This window comes from Erinaceus europaeus, chromosome 1 (genome assembly GCF_950295315.1).
Source record: "Erinaceus europaeus chromosome 1, mEriEur2.1, whole genome shotgun sequence".
In the NCBI taxonomy this organism is placed as follows: Eukaryota; Metazoa; Chordata; class Mammalia; order Eulipotyphla; family Erinaceidae; genus Erinaceus; species Erinaceus europaeus.
In genome coordinates, this window is record NC_080162.1 from 83,969,237 (window position 1) to 83,980,423 (window position 11,187).

The window sequence follows — 11,187 nt, forward strand, 5'->3', positions numbered from 1 at the left end:
CACCACCAGGACCAGCAGCCACACAGAGAGCACTTACTACATACTGGACATTGATGTATACAGTCTCATCTTATAGCAGTCTTGGGACAGAATATTGTCACTCTCCCATTTTACAGCACAAAGGATTGAGACACAGAGAGAAGAGGTGATTGTCTCAAAGTCACACCAAAGCTATCTGAAGTCCAGTATCTAACTTATCCAAATATTGCATTGAGGTCCTAAATGTGAAAGAAATTTTTTAAAGATTTTATTTATTTATTTTAAACAGTATAAATTTTATTTTCTAATTATCTTGATCATAAGATGACCTAATTTGAATTAACCTGGCAAACAATTTGGCTAGAAATTGATGTGAAGCTAGTGTAGCTTATAAAAACAACACAAAGCAAAACCAAAAAAGACAAAATTTTTGTCTGTTTTTTTTTAAACTATCACTGTTTAATTTTTATTTACTGGTATATTTCTACTTTTTTTTTACTTTTTTTCTTTTTTTAATTGGGGAATTAATGTTTTACATTCAACAGTAAGTACAATAGTTTGTACATGCATAACATTCCCCAGATTCCCATATAACAATACAACTCCCACTAGGTCCTCTGAATCCTTCCTGGACCTGTATTCTCCCCACCTACCCACCCCATAGTCTTTTACTTTGGTATGATACGCCAATTCCATTTCAGGTTCTACTTCTGTTTTCTTTTCTGATCTTGTTTTCCAACTTCTGCCTGAGAGTGAGATCATTCCATATTCATCCTTCTGTTTATTAATTAATAAGAAATATAGAAGGAGAGAAAAAGAACCAGACATCACTCTGGCACATGTGCTGCCGGGGATCAAATTCAGGACCTCCTGCTTGAGAGTCCAAAGCTTTATTACTGTGCCACTTCCCAGACCATTGAAGGTAAATTTTCTCATTGTCAACTTCTACATACATGCCTAAGCCCATACAGCATAAGGGTCCCAGAGGTTCTGCCTTACAAGGTCCAGAAAGATACACAGATATACCAGGTGACTGCTATGTTCATTCACCATGAGGATCTCAGGTCTGGAGGATTCTGCTCTCAGAGCGAGATTTAATTAGGACACACATTCATACACACACACACACACCATCAGCCAAGGAGTGAGTTTGGCTCATTGTGCTTTTCTCTGGAAACAGTAGGTTATTACTGTATTCACATATGGTCAGAATATTTCATTTAGGGATAAGAAAGGGAATGGCATATTGTGGAATGACTATGTCTTAGAAAATTTTCTCTCCTGGGAAGTAGGAACGTGGCTTGTGTTCCTCTTAAGGAAGTGACTTTTTCCTTTACAGTTGTGGTGGCCAGTAAAAGAAACAGAGATAATCTGAGCCAAAACTGCTAGGCTGGAGAAGGGAAGGAAATCATCTTCCCCAGAGTTTGGGTGAACTGCTGGCTTATATCAAATGTGTCTTTACTTCTCTGGCAAATGTTTCTGATAAACAACTTTGTCTGCTCTCTTTGCTGAAGGATTTCTGACAGGAGCTGTTGAACATCTACCTATCATTCCTGTAATCCACCTCCTGTGTGAAGCAGAGATTCCTACTAGAAGTCAGTCTTGCCATCTCAGCTGCCAGCTTGGCACCAGAATAGTGGAATGTTATAAGCCACCATCCACCCAGAGAAATGCCGCCACGTTGTACCTTTCACTGGGTCTGCTGTTTCCAACAAAACACGCTGAGTGTGTGTGGCTCCCTGCCTACGCTGGCATGTCCGGGAGCAGAAAGAAAGCAGGCCCCTGCCAGTTTCTCTCCAGATTCACTTCCCTTCTCTGGGGAATTTCATCTCACTGAATCTGGTACCTGGCTCTCAAGAAAACCAAGATTATTCAACACAAGTGGTAGCCTAAGGAAAATAGGGCATGTACTGGTACAGAGAACAGCCCCTGAATGTTTAGCTATGAATACCTTGTGAATACATGTCACATCTCTGAACACATTGTCACTGGCAAATACTTCTTGTTGAACTATTGGTATTTCTAGGTTTTGGGATTTCCAATTCTAAATATTTGATCTCCCCAGAGTCAGAGAGGAAAATAAAATTTCTAAAAGTGAGGTCAGGCAGGCATGTTTGATAAATGCATGCATAACCATTTGCAAGGACCAGTGTTCAAGCCCTAGATTCCCACCTGAGGGAAATAGTTTCAGGAAGGGTGAATTAGAACTGCAGGTGATTCTCTTTATTTCTCTCTCCCCTTTCCTCTAAATTTCTCTTTGTCTCTGTCAAAAGAAGGGGAAGGAGGAGGTGAGCAGTAAGAGGAGGAGGAGAAGGAGAAATAAAAAAGATTCCTAAAGGTTTAGTGCAAACACATTGGGATGAACCCACAAGCATACACAAAAGAAAAGCATGGCCAATACATCTATTAGGTATTTATCTATTTATCTGATAAGAAGGTGTTCTTATATAGCCCTTTATAACAATCACTATCTTCTCCAATATGTCTTACAAATCAAGAGTCAGGATTAATGAAAAATGGCAGGGTTGGGAGGAACCAAAATTTTTTTACAGTGAAAGTATAGTTCATTCACTCATTTATTAAGGCAGTCATTAAGACAGAAAATAATCTATTAAACACCCACAAATGAAAAAGATCAATATCTATTCAGCAAAATGGGGTCCTAGGAAGGAATGCAAAGTTGCTGTTGGACCACAGAGGCAGGCATCTGTTCCAGCTTAACTTCCATAATAATAAGTTTCCCTAAGGTAGATTCTACCTAAACTGGAGCTGAAAGATGAGTAAGAGCAAATGCATAGACTGAGGGGGCAAGACAAGACCTGAGGGATTGGAAGAAGTTCAAGATAGCTATAGGATAGCAGTTACTTAATTCTGTAAAGGTAGTTTTACATCCTATTGAGTCTTCCGGAGAGTCTGTGAGATGTCTTTAAGCAGGCATAGTCTAAATAGAATGTGTTTAGCAAGACCAGCCGACTGTATGGTGAAGAATTCAGGGGAAGAGTAACCTAGATATCAAAACCTAGTAAGAAGGAAGACTGCAATGCACTGAGACAATGTAATAGATAGCACAATTATGTAATGTCAGTAGAACAGAGAGAATAGTAATTTATTTAGGGAATGCGATTTTTTTTAAACCATGGACATATTTCATCCTGATAGTATGAGAGGCTAAATAATGGCTCAGCGAAGATGTCACATCCTAGCTCATAATATGTGAGTTTATTACATCAGATAACCAAAGAGGCTTGGGAAATGTTGGTAAGGCTTTAGAAATGGGGATCATGTCTATGCTTAGACACCCTGGTTGCCCCAATCTAATTACAGACATCCTTATAAGGGCAAGAAGGAAGTAGAAAAATCAAAGACAAAGATTTGGAGACGCTTTGCTGATGACTTTGAAGATGGAAGAAAGAGTTAGGAGGTAAGCAATTAAGGTGGTTTCTGGAAACTGGAAAAGGCAGAGAGAGTCTTCCCTAAAGATTCCAACAGGAAGGCTGCCCACCTCATTCATCTGGGTTTCTGATGTCCAGAATTACATGGTAATAAAATAGATTTGTTTTGTAAGGAACTGTGCTCACGATAATTGGCTACATCACAGCAGGAAACATACAGAAAAGTAAGTCTCTTTTCCTAATAGGTATTTAGTAATTATGTGCTTAATTAATGAATAAATGGGGCTTAGAGAGATACAGTAGATCTTTTAAAATAACAAGGCTTGTAAATTCTCAAATCACACATAAAGTTTATAATCATCCTTAACATAAACATGCCATATGAAGGAACAGGAGGAAAACAAAGGGAAGTCTTATTTTGTTATACTGAGTTTGTTCCCAGTGAACACGTAGCACCTATATTTTAGCCAGTGAATTGGATGTTTTTCTCTCATTTCTAGTAGAAACAGGTAGATAAAGAGAAAGGCTCATTGGGAGAGGAAAAGAGACATCTGCAACATTGTTTCACCACTCATGAAACTCTGCTCAACACAATGCAGGTAGGGATCAGGGGCCTGAATCCAGCTTCTTGCATATGGTAGTGCATGTGCTTTACCAAGTGCACCGCCACATGATCCACTGAGGTGCCTTTCAAAAGTTTAGACAAGGGAGTCTGGCGGTAATACAGCAGGTTAAGTGCAGGTGGCATAAATCACAAGATCCCGGTTTGAGCCCCTGGCTCCCCACCTGCAGGGGAGTCACTTCACAAGCAGTGAAGCGGTTCTGCAGGTGTCTATCTTTCTCTACTCTCTCTGTCTTTCCCTCCTCTCTACATTTCTCTCTGTTCTATCCAACAACAATGACATCAATAACAACAACAATAATAACTACAACAATAAAACAAGGGCAACAAAAGGGAATAAATAAATATTAAAAATAAAAGTTTAGACAGCCAGGGAAGTGGTTCAGCATTTAGAATTAAGGACTTGCACATGTGAGGTTACAGTTTCTCTAACACTTCATATGTTGAAGTGATGCCTCCAATTCTCTCTCTCTCTATCTTGTCAAACACATAAATATTAGCAAAGAAGTAGTAGGGGAAGGAGAAGGGGAGAAGAAATTAGAAATAAATAATAGTAAAGAAGAAATAGTGGTCCAGGAGATGGCACAATGGATAAAGTACTGGATTCTCAAGCATGAGGTCCTGAATTCAATCCCCAGCAGCACATATATCAGAGTGATGTCTGGTTCTTTCTCTCTCTCCTCCCATCTTCCTCATAAATAAATAAATAAAATCTTGAAAGAAAGAAAGAAAGAAAGAAAGAAAGAAAGAAAGAAAGAAAGAAAGAAAGAAAGATGGGTTGGGTGGTAGCTGACCTGGTTAATTACATACCGGTTAATTACATACCTTACAGTGCATAAAGACAGGTTCAAGCCCCTGTTCCTACCTACAGGGCAAAAGCTTCACGAGTGATGAACCAGGGCTGTAGGTGTCTCTCTGTCTCTTTCCCTCTCAAATTTTCTCAGTATCTATCCAATAATAAATAAGTAGAAGATTAAAAAGGAATTGTCTCAAGAAAGAAGAAATGTTACAGTAAATAAGGAGGAGAAGGGGGGAGGAGAAGGAGAATAAGAAGGAAGAGGAGAAGAAGAAGGAAAAGAAAGAAGAAGAAGGAAAAAAGGAAGAGGAAGTTGTTGCTGTTCAGGATTTTTCTTATCATGATATTGGCATGTTTCATATTCAACAACTCCACTGCACATACATGTGCACTTGCACATTCATACACACACACACATACACACTTGCTTACATATGATATTCTAGATGGATGGCTCTCAACCATTAGCAAATATGCCCCACAGGAGGTATTTGTAAATGCCTAGTGCCTTTTTGGTTTGTTACGACTGTGGGTGGGGTGCTACTAAGTTCTAGTTGGTAAAGATCAAGAGTGCTACTAAATACCCTATAAGATACCCCACTCACCATCCACAACAAAGAGATTTCCAGCCCAAATTTCAGTAGCATCAAAGTTGAAAAAGTTCTGCCTGAACCCAAAGACTTAGATATGTTTACATCTACACAGCTGTTGGTGAAATGGTTAGACCAAAGGAGCTTGCTCAATCAACTTTCTAAATTCTGCCCACGAGTACACAGGGCCATTCTCAAAGTCTCTGTCTTTCAACACTTTTGACAAGGATTTACTGGACAATATCTTTAGAAGCTCACACTTTAATATATATTCTCTCATTTGAGGAGTATTGCAAAATCCCATCTTCCTAATGAGGAAGCTGAAACTCAGAGAAGTTAAATCATTTACCAGAGTTACACAGCTGAAAACTGCAGAGTCAGAGTTCAAGTATAAGTTTCACTAAATCATGCTCTGCTGTCGTTCTTCCTGCCACCAGCACTTCATCTTCTGTTGAAGTACAATTATCTCCACAGTTAACTCTATCTGAACAAGCTGACTTTCTGCACATCAGTGCTCAAAATAGCCCTCTAGTTTGTTCAGCTCCAGTATGCTAAAAGAGAGTGGCAATGCTTGCTATAGTCACAATATAGGCTTATATCTTTCTGTGTCTTTACCCCATTTTCTTGTTTTTACTTTATTGGGGGTTGTTTCTTTTTTACATTTCCACAATTTGTGGAGGTGCAGGTTTCTTTCTAGTCCCAATGTTTGCTAATTGTGGGAAGAGTCATCTGCAAGCCTCCCAGACTCAGAAGCAGAGAGGATTTCCCAGAAAGGCAGATCAAAAATAATACTGTTATTTCACCCCATAACAGAGGTACAGTACACCCTTGGTCTTATAGCAAGACAACTCTACTGTAACTAATGGGACATCAAATTTTTGCCTGCCATGGGAAGTAAATCTTGTGCCCAGTCCAACTGAGTAAAATTTTTAACTCTTTCCTGCCCACCATATGACAATTCTATAGCCTGCACATAGTGATATAGCACACACTAGGTATACCCATTGATCTTTCAAATGTATCTTGAAAATAAGATGCAAACAATAAATGAACACCACATACATATGAAAACCTAAAATGTACTGCTATTTTTAGGGCACTTGAATTTCAAAGGCTTTCTGTTTTATTTAGTTTATCCATTCATTCAGCAATCAATTACTAAGTTTCTGGGTAGCTCAAGAGAAAAGAATGTGCATAAACAGGCAAAGTCCTATAATCACAGGGCTTAAGGTACAGTGAGACATCTGGATTTGGGTCAAGTCCTATATAATACACAAATATGAGGCATAATAAAAGATCTGAGAAAGCAGCACGTGGTCTCCGAATTTGTTTATGAAGGAAACAGAGGGTCTAGGAAAATATTCCATATGGAAGAACTTGAGGACACAGATTAATTGAAGATTCTCCACGGAGAGTGTGCTTGGGTGTTGGATCAGATGACATAATGAGCATGTGAGTAGAGGTGACCAGTGACACTTTTGCCAAGAAGTAGAGTTGGGCTGACTTTCCAGTTTACCACACGTGGTAGCTTAGAATACTGATCTGCACACTTTTTGCTTACTCACACAACCAAAAGACTGAAAAGTTTGATGCTTCCTTGCGAAGGGTATCATTTGTATATATTATATATGTTTAGCTTAGATTCATTTTTAAATAGAGATAGAGAGTGAAAGAGACCACAACATTGAAGTTTCCTTCAATGCAATGAGGCATGGGTTGGAACCTGGGTCATTTTCATGGCAAAGCAACACACAAGTAAGTAAACAATCATACCAGCGCAATATTAATATTTAAAAATAAAGTTTTGAAAACCTTTTTAAAATGTAGTCAATAGAAACAAGAAACCACTGGATTTTAGTTATTGTTGTCCATTAAAGATAAAATTAATAAGTCCATAGATCAGATATTTACATTTTTTTCATTTTCTCCATCAACTAATGGGTTCATTTCACTTCTCCCACAGATTTTAAAACTTATATAATATAATTATATGCTTGAAGATGTTTTCTGATAATATTTGCTAAGTAAATTGAATTTTAAGTTTTGTTTGTAATTCCTAGAACAGTATTTTTCTAGGTATTACTAATATTTTTATATATTTTTTAAAAAATTTCCTTTGTATTGCATTTATTTATTTATTGGATAGACAGACAGAAATCAAGAGTGAAAGGGGTGATAGAGAGGAGAAAGAGACACCAGCAGCTCTAATTCACCACTCACAAGGCTCTGCAGGAGGAAAAGCAGATGGGTTAAGCGCAGGTGGCACGAAGCACAAGGACTGGCATAAGGATTCTGGTTCGAGCCCTTGGCTCCCCACCTGCAGAGGAGTCACTTCACACACCGTGAAGCAGGTCTGCAGGTGTCTATCTTTCTCTCCCTCTCTCTGTCTTCCCTTCCTCTTCTCCATTTCTCTCTGTCCTATTCAACAACGACAACATCAGTAACAACTATAATTACAACAATAAAACAAGGGCAACAAAAGGGAATAAATATTAAAAACAGAAAAAGAGAAAATATTTTAGGGGGGCCTGGTGTTGGTGCACCTGGTTGAGTGCACATGTTACAATGCACAAAGGCTAGTGTTCAAGTCCCTGGCCTCCACCTCCCTCAAATACTTTTTCTTTTTTTTTTTTTAATATATTTATTCCCTTTCATTGTCCTTGTTGTTTTATTGTTGTAGTTATTGTTGATGTCGTCGTTGTTGGATAGGACAGAGAGAAATGGAAAGAGGAGGGGAAGACAGAGAGGAGGAGAGAAAGATAGACACCTGCAGTCTTGCTTCACTGCCTGTGAAGCGACTCCCCTGCAGGTGGGGAGCGAGAGGCTCGAACTGGGATCCTTACGCTGGTCCTTGTGCTTTGTGCCACCTGCGCTTAACCCACTGTGCTACCACCCAACTCCCTCAAATATTTTTTCTACATGAACACAGCATTCCCATTTTTATTTAGCAACAGATTAAATCACAGTGGACTGAATTTTTAATATTTTAAAGAAAAACAATACCTTTTTATTATAAAAGTCTATTTTAATGATAGACTGGAGTGTTTATATTAATGGGGATAATTCTAATAAATTACACTTAAAAAAAGATTTAAATAACAATTCTACTTCCTTTTTTTGTTTTTAGAGATGTTAAATGCTTAGAAAATGTGTCCATCAAAGTTCTATGCCCGTCTCCCCACTGTAATCACTTTAGCTCTCACAGAGACCAAGAGATAGTTTGTTTACTGTTTTTGCAATTTATTATATTGTTAGTCTTCCACTACTATGAATAGGTATGAAAATACTCCTGAAATCTTATAATGTTGTGTAACATGGTTAATTCACAAATAGAAATGAATCTTTTTTGCTAAACATTATTACTCAAATTATTGGAAGAGATAAGTGATGTAAGATAGGGGAGATAGTATAATGATTATACAAAACGCTTTTATGCCTTAGAGCCCAAAGTCCCAGGTTCAATTCCCACCACCACCATAAGCTACAGAGTTGGCTAAGTGCAACAATGATCTAACATAAAAAATATGCTTTATGTTTTGAGTCATCTCTTTGATTCTTTAATAGTTTTTTTTATGCCAGCACAATGCATAACATACAGTTTTCAGTGAGTTAAAATTGTATTACTTTTTTGGTATTCCTGGAAAATGGGATAATATAAAATAAAAAGAAGACACTCCAGGATCAGTACAGTTAGACCAATACCGGAAAAGGGTTCAAATGGGAGCTGATAATCCCAAGACACATTTATGTGTCTTCTAGAAAAATATTTATAAATGTTCAGAAGTATGTATACCTCAGGTTAAAGAACATTGACTTTGAAAATCAGATAACATTTCACTCTGTTCCATACACTGATAATACCATTGGTTTTAGTCCAATATGCTGACTTCCCAAAGTGGGGCAGTGACCCTCTGAGTGGGTGTTGCTGACTTCCTATGGCTGAATGACGCCCTCCTGCATTTTTCATACCATTTGCTGGTGCACAGTAGAGTCCCTTCTTAGGAATCAAATACCAGGAAGGGAGGAGGCAGAGTGAAACAAGAATAAATGGTACAACTTGATCTTGGAGGTCAAGTCCTAAATGAAACTTCTAAGATATTAAAGATGAATAGTAGTCAACTGGGCTATGAGAGGAAGTAGGTGAGGAAGAACTTTTCAAGCAGACAAAATGCTATGTGGAAAAGAATTCCTGAAGGGAAAGCTGTAGGTCTTGTAAGTTAGGAGAAAAACAGTACATTTTATTCTTAGTACTATAGAAGCACTGAATGGTTTTAAAGGATGAAGCCTCTTGTGGGCCTCTATGGGGCCTTGCCCTCAACATAGAACTACAATGGTAGGGACTGCCCGACTCTCTGAAGGGAAGTTGGGTCAACATACTCTGCCACTCAAGGAAGACAGGTCCTGAAATGAATACAGCCTAGAATGTTCCTAGCTATGACAACAGAATACAAACTCAGAATGACAAGGATGCAGAGGTTACACAGGTTCCTGTGCTAAATATGAATAGAATGGGCCCTAGGTCAGATATATGGGGTTTACAGTTGTTAATGGTATTTATATACTTTTGTCATATTTGAGAACTACTTTATGACCTGATTAAACTTTCTAGTCTATTCCCAACTCTGACACCATCTCTCTTCCTTCCTTTCTTTCTTCTTTCCTTTCTTTCTGTTTTTCTTTTGCCTCCAGGGTTATCACTGGGGGCTTGGTGCCTGCATTATGAATCTACTGCTCCTGGAGGCTATTTTTTCCCTTTTATTGTCCTTGTTGTTTTGTTGTTGTTGTTGTTATTGCTGTCATTGTTGTTGGATAAGGACAGAGAGAAATGGAGGAGGGGAGGACAGAGAGGGGGATAGAAATATAGATACCTGCAGACCTGCTTTACCACCGGTGAAGCAACCCCTCTGCAGATGGGGAGCCAGGAGCTCAAACCGGGGTCCTTTTGCCGGTCCTTGTGCTTCCTACCATGTGCCCTTCGCCTGTTGTGCTACTGCCTGGCCCCTCAAGACCATCTTTCTGAGAAATACTTTTTTTTCTCAGCAATATTTTTAACCCACTTGCATGTCAGCTGTTGGGCTCAGGCAAAAATTAGTAAAATCATGGGTCCCTTGGCACAAACCTGAAATAGACATCCTAGCTTCTTCCAACATGAAGACCACAAATCTCAACTACTATACTCTTACCTTTAGGTTCCTGATTACTAAACAGTTTGATCTGCTTTATATATTAATACTTTTTATCCACTTAGTTGCAGATGCTACCATGATGCCAACCTGACTTCCGTGGGCAGTCAACCTCAACAATCAGTCCTCGAATCCATCTCCCCAGAGCCCTACACAAGTAGGGAAAGATAGAAACAGGCATTAATCCATCTGTCAAAGTCTGTGTCCAGTGGAGAAGTAATTACAGAAGCCAGAGCTTCCACTTTCTGCACCCCATAATGACCCTGGGTCCATACTCCCAGAGGGATAAAGAATAGGGAAGCTTCCAATGGAGGAGATGTGATATGAAACTCTGGTGGTGGTATGGAATTGTATCCCTCTTATCATACAATCTTGTTGATCATTATTAAATCACTAATAAAATATTTTTTAAAAATTAAAAAGAGAAGAATAGAAGAAGGCATATTCAGATACTCTCCCTTCTCTAAACAGATCGCTGGTATAAAATACATAATAAACACTGTTATCCCATGCACATGATATGATCCTAGGACTTGACAAGGTACATAATCATATAGCTTTATCATATAGCATAAGAAAACATGTCATTTACAGTTAATAATAAGGGCCAGCAAAGTGGCTCATT

General features: G+C 38.6%; 1 long non-coding RNA gene across 1 annotated transcript in view; it reads left to right on the forward strand.

Annotated features, from left to right (window-relative positions):
* Positions 1-3,285: 3,285 nt before the first annotated feature.
* LOC132541904 (uncharacterized) overlaps positions 3,286-11,187 on the forward strand; it is a 31,188-nt gene continuing 23,286 nt past the window's right edge. The window contains exon 1 of the long non-coding RNA XR_009553016.1: positions 3,286-3,400. This is a non-coding gene — a long non-coding RNA (uncharacterized LOC132541904). The remainder of the gene's footprint in view (positions 3,401-11,187) is intronic.